The sequence below is a fragment of the Hemiscyllium ocellatum genome, chromosome 27 (genome assembly GCF_020745735.1).
Source record: "Hemiscyllium ocellatum isolate sHemOce1 chromosome 27, sHemOce1.pat.X.cur, whole genome shotgun sequence".
Taxonomy (NCBI): domain Eukaryota; kingdom Metazoa; phylum Chordata; class Chondrichthyes; order Orectolobiformes; family Hemiscylliidae; genus Hemiscyllium; species Hemiscyllium ocellatum.
Genome location: NC_083427.1, coordinates 2,729,382 through 2,743,246, shown reverse-complemented (window position 1 = coordinate 2,743,246; position 13,865 = coordinate 2,729,382).

The window sequence follows — 13,865 nt, the reverse complement described above, 5'->3', positions numbered from 1 at the left end:
TTAACCCTTAACAGTTACCATTAATGGGCTGGTGTGAAGTGATCATTTCTGAGCCTAACACTACATCTGGGTGCTCATCAAAGCAGCCACACTGCAGAGAAGCGGTTTATCTGCTCCACGTGTGGGAAAGGATTTACTTAAGCAACCCACCTGGTCAGACACCAGTGTGGTGATAGTGATGAGACCTTTTTAATGCCCAAATTGCAGAAAATTCTATAAATATTCCAGAGACGTGATGTACCATCAACATGTACACACTTAAGGGGGACAGTTCAGCTTTGGGGAAGGGTTCAAGCAATCATCTTAAATCACTACACACCAGCAAATCCACACTGGTGAGAGACCATTCACCAACTCTGAGTATTGGAACTTGATCACATATCAGCGATACTGGCGAGAGAACTGTTAAATGCTCATAGCACAGGAAGTGCAAAAATAATTCCAGGGAGTAAATATCCATCAACTTGTACATCCTGACTAGAGACTGTTCCCGTGCTCCCACTGCGGGACTGGGTTCAAATGATCATCTCGACTCACTGTACACAGGTTACATGATAGTGAATCCCTTCTCTCACATAGAAGAGTAGAAAGCCTCTCCTCTGTGTGAGGTGCAGCATTTTGGGGAAGCAAAACTTAGCAGGACTTATACACTTAATAGTAAGGTTCAAGGGAGTGTTGCTGAACAAAGAGACCTTGGAGTGCAGGTTCATAGCTCCTTGAAAGTGGAGTCGCAGGTAGATAGGATAGTGAAGAAGGCATTTGGTATGCTTTCCTTTATTGGTCAGAGTATTGAGTACAGGAGTTGGGAGGCCATGTTGCGGCTGTACGGGACTTTGATTACACCACTGCAATATTGCGGGCAATTCTGGTCTCCTTCCTATCGGAAAGATGTTGTGAAACTTGAAAGGGTTCAGAAAAGATTGACAAGGATGTTGCCAGGGTTGGAGGTTTTGAGCTATAGGGAGAGGCTGAACAGACTGGGGCTGTTTTCCCTGGAGTGTCGGAGGCTGAGGGGTGACCTTATAGAGGTTTACAAAATTAGGAGGGGCATGGATAGGATAAATAGGCAAAGTCCAACACCGGCATCTCCAAATCATGAATCTTTCCCATCCACATGCTGTGTTTCATTCTACCTCAGAGATCATACTGATTTTCACCAAAAGTGGAAATGTTTATTTATTGTACCCCTTTCACCATCCTTTGATGTGAATTGGTCAGTGTTGAGTGCTGTGATTCTCCTCCACTCCACATCCCAGTGACTCTGACTCAGGCTAATTCGGCCAAAGAAATATCAAAGACAGGAGGAGGCCATTCAATTCCTCGTGCCTGCTTTGCCATTCAGTATGACCATCATACTGATCATCAGCTGATCATCATGCTCTCTACCCTGATCCTGCCTTCCCCTCTTCCCCTCCCCCCTCCCCAGATTCCTTATCTATAGCACATGGATTGCAGTGGCTCAAGAAGGAGACTCATCACCACCTTGTCAGGGACAACTAGGGATAGGCAATAACTGATGGCCAGTCAGCAACATCCGTGTCCCATGAGTGAATAAACAAAAATCCCTTCAGCCACAAGAGCTATATCCACCGCTTTCCTGAAAACACATCATGTTTTGGCCTCAACTGCTTTCAATGAAAGTAAATTCCACAGGCTTACCCCTCTTTCTACTAAACTCCAGTGATGCAATCCGAACTGACGCAATCTCTCTTCATATTTCAGTCCCGCCATCCCGAGCTGGTACTCCCCTGATAGCAAGAACAATCTTCCTCAGATAAGGTGACCAGAACTGCATACCATATTCCAGGTGTGACCTCATCAATGTCTGGTCCATCTGACGATGAGAATGGGCATAGTCACTCATCTGTGAGGTTCTGTGTGGTACAATTCATCCTTTATATATTGAATGATAGAAGGAAAGGTCACACTGCATAATCAGAGAAAATCAGGTTAGTATTAAACAGTGAATTTTGCCCACTGCAGAGAAGAACAAATTATTACCGCATTAGTTGATAAAATCACGAGGAGCATGGATAGGTAAATAGACAAGGTCTTTTCCCTGGGGTGAGAAGCCAGAATGAGAGGCCTAGGTTCAGGGTGAGAGGGGATGGATTTAAAGGGGACCCAAGGGGCAATGTTTTCATTCAGAAGGTGGTGCATGTATGGAATGAGCTGCCAGAGGAAGTGGTGGAGGCTTGTACAATTACAACACTTAAAAGGCAGCTGGATGGGTATCTGCATAGAGAATCATACAATCCCTCCAGGGTGGAAATAGGCCCTTTGGCTCATCAAGACCACACCGACCCTCCGAAGAGTATCACACCCAGACCCTCATCCTCTATTACACTACATTTACCCCTGACTAATGCACCTAACCTGCACACCCCTGACTACTAGGGTCAACTTAGCTTTACCAATCCAACCTAACCTGCAAATCTTTGGACTGTGGGAGGAAAGCGGAACACCCGGAGGGGACCCACGTAGACGGGGTGGAGAGGATCTGTAAACTCCACACAGACAGTCACCCAAGGCTGGAATTGAACCTGCGTCCCTGGCGCTGTAAGGTAGCAGTGCTAACTGCTGAGCCATCATGCCACCCCAAGGGAGTAGGAAAGATTTAGAAGGATATGGGTCAAATGTTGGCAAATTGGACTAGATTAGGTGAGGATATCTGGTTGACAGGCAGGAAGCTGGAAGAACACAGCAAGCCAGGCAGCATCAGGAGGCGGAGAAGTCGATGTTTCTGGTGTAACCTTTTTCAGGATTGATATTTGGTGGGCATGGTCGAGTTGTACTGAGTGGTCTGTTTCTGTGCTGTCCATCTTTATGACTATATTCCTTCTCAAAGGGTTTCACTCCATTTACCAATGGTGAAAGCTGACTAATTTTATTACAGGTCCCTCCCACCCCATTGCGTTCACCCTACAAGTTTAGAACAAAGTAGAATGTGATGGGGCAGCAAGATGGCTCAGTGGTCAGTGTTGATGCCACGCAGTAGCAGGGACCCAGGTTTGATGCCAGCTGCGGGCAACTGTCTGTGTGGAGTTTGTACATTCTCCCTGTGTCTGCGTGGGTTTCCTCCGGGTCCCACAGTCCAAAAACGGGCAGGTTAGGTGAATTGGCCATGCTAAATTGCCCGTCGTGTTAGGCGAAGGAGTAAATGTAGGGGAATGGGTCTGGGTGGGTTGCGCTTCGGCGGGTTGGTGTGGACTTGTTGGGCCGAAGGGCCTGTTTCCACACAGTAAGTAATCTAAATTGCCCATAGTGTTCAGGTTAGGCGCATTAGTCAGGGGTAAATGTAGAACAATGGTGGGATACTCTTCGGTTCAGTGTGGACTTGTTGGGCTGAAGGGCCTGCAGGGAATCTAATTGTAATAGTTGGATGAAAGAATTGCAGGTTAATACCCAGAAGTCCTTGCGCCAGTGAATTACCCCTGTCCTCAGAACGAGGAGATCCGTGCGCAGGCGCGGCGGCCACCACCACGGTACGGAGCATGCGCAGAGCGTGAGGATGGCGGCAAGGGAGGGGGGCTTCTTCTTGGATCCGCAAATGGTGATTTATGAGGCGGAGCGTGTTAACTGTGCAGTCCACGAACAGGAACCTCGGCGGCGTTTTGTTTGCAGGGAGCCTTCGCCAGCCGGTACCGGGGGAGGCTTCCACCCCATCCCCGCTCCTCGGGGGATAGCCGCCATCTTTGTTGGGTCCCGGGGGTGCAGTGTGCAGTCTCCGCCGCCACCTTTGTTGGGGGCACGGTGGAGCAGGACGCATGCGCGGGCCCCCCACCGCTCAGGGACAATGAAGAGGAGCCGCGCGGATCAGCTGGCGCAAGGAACGAAGACCGTTCAGCCCATCGACCCTGCGCCTGTCCGAAACAGCCATCTAGCTGCTGCGCTCGCATTCCCAAAGCCTTGGCGTGTGGCAAGTGCACACCTAAATACTTCCTTAAATGTTACGAGGGTTTCTTTCTCTTCCACCCTTTGCAGGTACTGAAGGTTCCAGATTCCCAACTAGCTCCAGACCGAAAGGTTTCTCCTCACGTCCCTCTCTGAACCTCCTGCCCCTGCACCCCATCCCACCCCACCCCACCCCATAGTCATTGATCTCTCCATCAAGGGGGAGACATTTCTTCCTGTCGATCCTATCGATGCCCCTCATTGTTTTGCCCGAATCAATTGGGTGGCACGGTGGCTCAGTGGTTACCAATGCTGCCTCTCACGGTGCCAGGGACCTGGGTTTGACTCTGGGCGACTGTGCATTAGTCAGAGGGAAATGGTGCATTAGTCAGAGGGAAATGGGTGGGTTACTCTTCAGAGGGTTGGTGTGGACTGAAGGGTCTGTTTCCATGCTGGAGAGAATCTAGTCTTAGCAGAAAAAGACAGGGTGCATGAGTATGAACTATTTCCACTGGGGATTAGGGTGAGACTGCTTCGATCAGATGAAAACGGTTTGGAGTTCCCTTTCACAAATGGTGGTTGATGCTAGATCAGTTGTTAATTTTAAATCTGAAATAGATCAATCTTTGCTAAGGGAAGGCCCAGGAAGTTAGGCCCCAGATCAACCATGATCTCAAAGAATGGCAGAACAGGCCCGAGGATGGATAGCCTACTCCTGATCCTATAATTATCGGACACCTTCTGTTGAATTTCACTCTGAGGAGGAGGGATAGTTGTGAGGTGTGGATTTACAGCTTTGGGAGAGCAGGAGAGGATAAAATGTTCAACGGAAATTGGAATTGAACGTCCTGATTGCATTTTGTAATCTTATACAGGGGATTAGAGTGGGAGGATTTACAGACAGGTAACTCGAACATCACCTCAAGACCTGACAGAGTCACGCAGTTCACCAGGGACCGGAATATCATCAGCCCTTGAACGCAGAAGGTGGAGGTTGTCTGCTTCTGTCTGAGGGAAAAGGTTTCCAACATCAGCGAGACACATATATCCACCCAAGTGAGAGTGTCCCCGTGGACTGACTGTGGAAGGAGCTTTAACTGGTCACACAGACTGAGTGTATGTGCGTTCCCCTGCTGATTGTGGAGCGTTTAACTAGTTCCACAACCCATTGAGTTGTCTGTGTGTAACAGGCTTCAGTCTAACTCGTTGATTCACAAGGACCCCTGCAACATGGAGGAAATGTGAGGACTGTGAGAACCCCATCTGAGCTAGAAACCCATCGGCGCGTTCACACAGCGGAGAGGCCGTTCACTTGCCCAGAGTGCGGGAAGGGATTTGCCCGGTCGTCCAACTTGCTGCAACACCAGCGGGTGCACCTCGATGAGAATCCCTATGCCTGCCCTCGCTGCGGGAAGAGTTTCAGGTATACCTGCAGCCTCACTGAACACCAGTGGGTCCACACCGGGGAGAGGCCGTTCCCCTGCCCTGTGTGTGGGAAGGGATTCACTCAATCTGCAAACCTGAGCGTACACCAGAGGGGTCACAACTGAGCACCGGGATTCCGTTACACGCTACTGTTAATCATATCCGCGACTGAACAATTCTGAAAGCGAAGGGGCCATTCCTACTGATTTCAATCATTCCTGTGTAATATTCTGGATCTGTTGCTGATTGCATTCCTAGGGCTGGAGTGTCCCTTTGAGAACGACGGTCTGCGATCTTTCCCCATGGGTCATCTGACCTTCATTCGGAATAATGCCAGGGACTATGACTTCAGTTCCAAGTTGATCTTTATTATGAACTCCACGATTCGGAGTCTGTAAACTTCCACTCAGCTAACACCCCCCCTGAGGAAGTGTGGATGAATCCTTGCTGACAAACCTTGGACAATCCACACCGGCATTACCCACCAGAAGGAAGTGGGAATTCGGGAGGAATTGCGAGTCTCCAGTGTTCCTCTCCCACCTGTTTTAAAGAAGTATCCCTCAGCACAGGAATGGAGGCAAGGTACCCCAAGGTAGCAGTGAACTGTTACAAATCAGTGCCCCTCGGATGTTGCCTGACCTGCTGTGCTTTTCCAACACCTCTCTGATCTAAACTCTGCGTTCCAGCATCTGCAGTCCTCACTTTTGCCCTGTTAGAAATCAATGAACTTAGAGGATCTGAAGAAATGTACTCCATCTTAATCAGATCGCTCTCTTTTTCTCTCTGTCTTTGGTGCTGATGAGGAAATAATTCACAGCATCTTTCCGGCTGACAGACACTGCGCAGGCCTGGTCTCTTTGTCCTGGACATGCCTCGAGAAAGATGCATGCAACCCAGATAAAGGTCCCACACACAACCGTGTAAAGATCACAATGGCTATCGAGGGGAAGATTTTTCATTTTGGGCATGGAAGATGTTCGGAATTGATCCCCTACTGGTTTCAAGCCACCCTCCACACCTTCCAGTGAACCATCGGCTTCGGCGACCTGCACTCAGTCTGCATCCTCAGACTGTTTGTCCTCAGCAATCACTCTCACTGTCACAGGCTGTATGCATTTCCTGTCTGTTTGGCTCTCACAATCTTAACTAACTCTTTCAAGATCAGCTCATGTCTCAACCGCTCTCCCACCCGTGTTTTTGGATTATCTGTGACTCAAATATAAAAGATCTCTCTGCCCACCCTGACCTTTTAAGAGACATTGGTTAGGGAGGTTTATCCTAGTGATTCCAGAATGGTGATCTGGGAATGTTTATCATGGTGATCGCAGGATTTCGGGTCAGGAAAGGATTGACAGGCTGGGTCTGGATTCGCTGGCTAAGCCAGTGATGGCACAGAGGTCTTTAAACTTATGAACACCGAGGGGGAATGCTTTCTGTTGTGAGCATAACGAGAGAGTGTCAATCTTAAACAGCCGTCAGTACATTAATACAGTAGAGAATGGAGAAAAAAAAACCTTCTCACTAAAGCCGGGGGTAAAAATGTGGAACTCGCCAGCACAGGGGGTGCTCGAAGTGAATAGTCCTGATCCCTTTGCGGGAGGCGAGACAAATGAATAAGGGAGAGGAGATTATGAAGGGGAGAGAGTAGATTTTGATTTAGAAAGACGGGAGGTGGTTGAAGTGGAGCATAAGTGCATCACAGCCTGGTTGGGTTGAACAGCTTGTTTCCTGGACTGTACAGCCTAAGTAAGGCTCCAAGTGATTAGTGTTAATAATGATTAATATTACTGCACAAATGTTTGTATCCTCTATAAATACATGTGAGGTGCCCATGATTGGAGATGGCCTTTGTTTAAGAAGGAATGTAAGGAGAATCCTGGGAATTATATTGAGAATACAGGGTGGCTTGGACAGATTAAATGAGTGGACGGCTGCATGGCAGATGCAGTTTAATGTGGATAAATGTGTGGTTGTCCACTTTGGTGGCAAGAACAGGAAGGCAGATTACTATCAGAATGGAGTCAAGTTAGGTAAAGGAGCAGTACAACGAGATCTAGGTGTTCTTGTACACCAGTCAATGAAGGCAAGCATGCAGGTACAGCAGGTAGTGAAGAAAGCTAATGGCTTCCATAACAAGAGAGATTGAGTATAGGAGCAAAGAGGTCCTTCTTCAGCTGTACAGGGCCCTGGTGAGACCACACCTGGAGTATTGTGTGCAATTTTGGTCTCCAAATTTAAGGACATGCGGGCTACTGAGGGAGTGCAGGGTAGGTTCACTAGGTCAATTCCCAGAATGGCGGGACTATCTTATGTTGAAAGATTTTGGAGTGACTGGGCTTGTATACACCTGAGTTTATAAGGCTGAGAGGGGATCTGATTGAGATGTATAAGATTATTAAAGGATTGGACACTCTGGAGGTAGGAAGCATGTTTCCGCTGATGGGTGAGTCCCGAACCAGAGGACCCAGTTTTAAAATAAGGGGTAGGCCACTTAGAACAGAGCGGAGGAGGAACGTCTTCACCCAGAGAGTGGTGGGTGTATGGAACGCTCTGTCCCAAAAAATACTGAAGGCCAAGTCTCTGGATACTTTCAAGAGATGGATAGAGCTCTTAAAGATAGTGCAATCAAGGGTTATGGGGATAAGGCAGGAACAGGACACTGATAAAGGATGATCAGCCTTGATCATAATGAATGGTGGTGCTGGCTCGAAGGGCCGAATGGCCTACTCCTGCACCTATTGTCTATAGACCTGTGAGTCTGACTTCACTGTGGGTACATTGTTGGAAGTGATTCTGAAAGATTGGAGTTTTTTATGCACTTGTACAGGTTGGGGATAGTCAGCATGGATTTGTGCGAGGGAAAATGTGTCTCACAAACCTGATGGTTGTTTTTTTTTGAGAAAACAACCAAGAAGATTGACAAGGCCAGAACGGTAGACGTTGTTGACTTGGACATTAGTAAAGCCGTTGACAAGGTTCCACGTGGTAGACTAATCAGTAAAGTTAGATCACATGGGATTCAAGGTGAACTGGCCAATAGGATACGGAATTGGCTTAATGACAGGAGATCGAGAGTGACGGTTGTTTTTGCTGACTGGATGACCTGTGACCAGCCATGTTCCACAGGGATCGATGCTGGATCCACTTTTGTTTATCATTGATATAAAATGATTTCGATGATAACATAGAAAGCATGGTCGGTAGGTTTGTGCTTGACACCATGATTGGTGATCGTGAAGAAGATGATTTAAGATTACAACGAGATCTCGATCAGTTGGGTCAATGGTTGAAGAGTGGAAAATGGAGTTAACTTTGGATAAATGTGAGGTATTACATTTTGGTAATATAAACAAAGACAAGACGTATACATTTAAAAGTAGTGACTTGGGCAATGTTGTAGAACGGTGAGATTAGGTACAAAATTCTTTGAAGTTTGCATCACATGTAGTGGTTATAAAGGCATTTGAGGAGAAACGTCTTCACCCAGAGAGTGGTGGATATATGGAATGCTCTGCCTCAGAAGGCAGTGGAGGCCAAGTCTACAGGATACTTTCAAGTAAGAGAGGGATAGAGCTCTTAAAGATAGTGGAATTGAGAGTTATGGGAATAAGGCAGGAACAGGACACTGATTGTGGATGATTAGCCATGATCATGATGAATGGTGGTGCTGGCTCGAAGGCTTGCCTTCATTGCTCAGACCTTGGAGTACAGGAGTTGGGACGTTATGTTGAGGTTGTACAGGATGTTGGTGAGGCCTCTTCTGGTATACGATGTCCGGTTCTGGTCACCCTGTTATAGGAGGGCTACTAATTAAGCTGCAGACAGTTAAGAAAAGATTTATCAGGACGTTGCTGGGTATAGAGGATTTGAGTTACGAGAGGCTGGATAGACCAGGACTTTTTTCACTGGAGTGTAGGAAGTTTAGCGATGACCTTTTATAGAGGTTTGAAAAATAATAAGGTGAATAGCAGGTGGGGGTTGGGGATTTCAAGACTAGGGAGCATATTTTTAAGGTGAAAGGAGAAAGATTAAGACAAGACTAGGCAATTTCTTTTTGCACAGAGTGGTTCACATGTGGAGTGAAGTGGTGGATGCAGCTACAGTTGCAACATTTAAAAGACATTTGGATAAAATTCGATTAGATTTCTGACAGTATGGAAACAGGCCCTTCGGCCCAACAAGTCCACACTGACCCTCTGAAGAGTAGCCCATCCCGGCCCATTCTCCTACCCTATATTTATCCCTGACTAACGCACCTAACACTTTGGGCAATTGAGGACAGCCAATTCACCCAATCTGCACATCTTTGGATTGTGGGAGGAAACCGGAGCACCCGGAGGAAACCCACACAGATACGGGGAGAATGCGCAAACTCCACGTACCCCAAAATAAAAGGCTGGAATCGAACCTGGGTCCTTGGCGCTGTGAGGCAGCAGTGCTAACCACTGGGCACTGTGGTCATAGGTACATAAATAGGAAGGTTTGGAGGGATAAGGGCCAAGCACAGTTTGGTTTGGGATTGCGGTTGGCATGGACTAGTTGAACCGAAGGGTCTAATTCCATTCTCTGATGACTCGATAGTCATTCAACCTGGAAAGACACAAGGATAGCCACAAAAGACTCAGTTAGCACTGCTGCCTCACGGCACCAGGGGCCTGGGTTCGATTCCAGCCTCAGTCTGTGTGGCATTTGCACGTTCCCCAGTGTCTCAGTGCTCTGATTTCCTTCCACAGTCCAAAGGTATGACGGGCCAGGGATGTGCAGGTTAGGTGAATTAGCCATGGGAAATTACCGGGATCAGGCAGTGGGGTGGACCTGGGTGGGATGCTCTTCGGAGGGTTGGCATGGGTAGGCCAAATAGCCTGCTTCCACGCTGTCGGCATTCTATGATAACAGGGAGCGGCGGCGGAAATTCGAGGCATGTGCAAAGGAGTTTAGTTCTCCATCCCCATGCACCAGCACATCCACAGCGAGGAGGTGCCGTTAAACATATTCCGTCTGAGGGAAGAAATGTACTCAGTCGTCCATTTTCTGAATAGAGTAGCCACCGTAGTGTTAGGTGTTTAGCCACCGTAGTGTTAGGTGTTTTAGCCACCGTAGTGTTAGGTGTAGGGGAATGGATCTGGATAGGTGCGCTTTGGCGGGTTGGTGTGGACTTGTTGGGCTGAAGGGCCTGTTTCCACACTGTAAGTAATCTAATAAAAAAAAACTTTCAGATTGGAAATTTAAAACTTGCCATTTCACCTTTCAGTCAGGAACAGATCCCACTTTAGCCCCAATCTCTGAGTGGGCGGCACGGTGGCACAGTGGTTAGCACTGCTGCCTCACAACGCCTGAGACCCGGGTTCAATTCCCGACTCAGGCGACTGACTGTGTGGAGTTTGCACGTTCTCCCCGTGTCTGCGTGGGTTTCCTCCGGGTGCTCCGGTTTCCTCCCACAGTCCAAAGATGTGCGGGTCAGGTGAATTGGCCACGCTAAATTGCCCGTAGTGTTAGGTAAGGGGTAAATGTAGGGGTATGGGTGGGTTTCGCTTCGGCGGGTCGGTGTGAACTTGTTGGGCCGAAGGGCCTGTTTCCACACTGTAAGTCTAATCTAATCTCTAATCTCAGTGTGCAGAAATTCTGTCCCTCTTCTGTCAATAAATTCAGGAGGAGTAACCTGAAGGTTTTTAACATGACTATGGGGGGGGAGGGGAGGGAACCTGAATATGAGAGTAGAGGTAAATGGGTTTTGATCTTGGTTCTGTGAAGGGGCTTGTTTTTAAAGAGGTCTGAAAGTTAGCTACGAACAATGAGCTTAAACATCGCTTCGAAAGGAAAACGCATGACTTAACTGACGAGTAAGTTATCTGGCAATTTAAATCAATGTAACGTTTTCTGGGTTGTGTTTTCTGTGTGACCCGCCAGTGAAATGGGACGGCCAACAGGTTGAGTTTAGACTTGAAAGGTATTCCAGGAAGGTCATTTAGTTTGTGGGGGTCTTCAGGCTGGAAGGAAGTCTTTAATCCTTTGACAGTCCCAAGAGAAAGGGCGAGGAAAGGCCCTGAGGCCCTCCTAAGGTTCACTGAGAAAAGTCAGTGGCTTCACCTGTCTGTCTGCGGGAAGTCGAGAGAATCCCGTGGGAGTGTGCAGGAAGTCTGAAATGAAAAGCTTGCGATCTCATCAGTTAAGTAAGAAACTAAAAGTGGGAGTGAAACTTGATCAGAATTTTAATAGCACAGAAAAAATGTCCTTGTTCCTGCACTGGTCCGTAAGGATTGTTCTGATCCCATTGACCAGCATTTGGCCCACAGTTTTGTCTTCTATGACATTTCACCTAAACTAGCTTTTTTTTTTAAAGATATTTTTATTAGAAATTTAATATTTTGACAGATTTACAAAAATAAACAGAACTTTCAAGCACAAACATTAATATAAAAATAGATCTTAAATATATAATCATCAAAATTCAAAGGAATGATACTAAAGAAGAAAGAAAAACAATGAAACTCAGTTAACTACTAATCTAATCCACAATTATCCAGAGTGTATAGTTGAGTCACTTACATCCTTCAAACACTCATAACAGTATAATAAAAAGGAAACTATTTCCAAACAATAAGAACAAAAAAAATAAAACATGTTTGAATGGAGATCCTCCCCCTTGTTCTCAGGGGGCCTTACTTCCTTTCTAAAGGTCCACCATATCCTCTCCCAAACAGTGTCCCACCCTTGACCCGGGCGCTCCTTAATAGGATTTAAATATAATACCGAGCTAGAGTTAACAGTGAGCGCCCCACCCCCACCCCTCCCCACCCATACCTGAGTATATCTGATAGCATCAATGCCACGTACAAACACACATAACTATAAAATTACAACTCCAACAAATTACAGTTAAGTATAATAACATAAAATAGCAAGGGAAGACAACCCTGCTCCCAGAAGCAAAAGTAAAGTAGAGTAAAGTATCCACTTCTCCCCACGGAGTGTGGAAGAGGCAAGCCAACATAAATTGTCTCTTACGATTTATTTAAACGAGTCTAAAAGTTCCTTAGCCTCTTCTGGTGATCTAAAATTATACTCGGATCCTTCGTGGTTAAAGCATAACGTCGCTGGGTAGCGTAAGGTGTATTGAATATTTAAGTTCCTTAGACATTTCTTCACCTCATCAAACGCCTTCCTCCTTCGTGCCAAAGCCGGGGAGAAGTCCTGAAATAACATAATCTTGGATCCTTCATGGATCGTGGCTTTAGGATCCTTTCCAAGATTTCTGGAGGCATCCAGGAGTATCTGCCTCTCCCTATAACTCTGCAGCCGGAACAGGACTGGGCGTGGGCGCTGGTTTGGGCCAGATCCGCGTGCTGCGACCCGGTAGGCCCACTCCACCCTTACCCGGTCAGTTTCAGCCCCCAGGTTTAAAAGCTGGGGCAACCATCGCTCCAGAAATGCTGCTAACTGTCCCTTCTCTTCTTGTTCAGGGAGGCCCAGAAGACGGATATTCTTTCTCCGATTTCTATTATCCAGGTCATCCATGTAGATTTCAAAGGCCCGGACCCTCTGCTCCAGAGCTGGCACCTGTTCTGCAGCTGTTTGCGCTGCAGCCTCGGAGGTCGTGGCCTTTAGCTCCGCCCCCTTCACTCGGCCCTGCAGTTCCTCAATAGCCTGGCTGTGCTTTTGTAGCTTTTCTTCGAATGAGTTCCATCTCTGTCGGGATTCTGCGATGAAATTGACGAGTGTCGTTTCCAGCCTGGCAATCATCTCTTCAAGGCCTGTTTTTACATCAGCTGCAGCCGGAGGAGGAGAGGAGGGTGGGGGAGGGGTCTTTGTTTTCTGAGAGCTGCAGGATCCCTTTGGTTTACTCATTATCCACTTAATATTAAACTGCTTAAATATAATAGTAAGCAGCTAATTAAGGTTAGAAATTTTTTTTGGGTGGTTTGGTAAGTGTGGTGGGGATGAGTAACTCACTTTAGCCAGGTTTTGGGAAGAGCTCTGTAAACTCAGACTTGCTGAGTCGCCGCCATCTTGGATCTCCCTAAAATAGCTTTTACATGTCTAGATAGTTCCCGCGTCCACTACACTTTAGACAGAGCGTTCCAGGCACCCACCACCCTCAAGTGAAAAACATTCTCCTCTTGTTTCCGCTAAACCTCCTGCTCCTTAACGTAAACCTGTGTTCCAGATCATTGACACCTCTACTAAGGAGAAATGTTTCTCCCTATCTACACCCCTCATCAGCTTGTATAGCTCACTCAGGTTCCCCTCTCAGCCTCCTCTGCAGAGCGCTTCAGGGAACATCTCCAGGACACCCGCACCAACCAACCCCACCGGCCTGTGGCCAAACACTTCAACTCTCCCCCTCCCACTCCGCTGAGGACGTGCAGGTCCTGGGGCCTCCTCCACTGCCACTCCCTAACCACCTAATGCCTGGAGGAAGAACGCCTCATCTTCTCCCTTGAGACCTTCCAACCACATGGCACGAATGTGGATTTCACTAGTTTCCACATCCCCCCCCCCCCCCACTCCGCTCCTTATGTTAGATCCAACCCTCCAACTTGGCACTG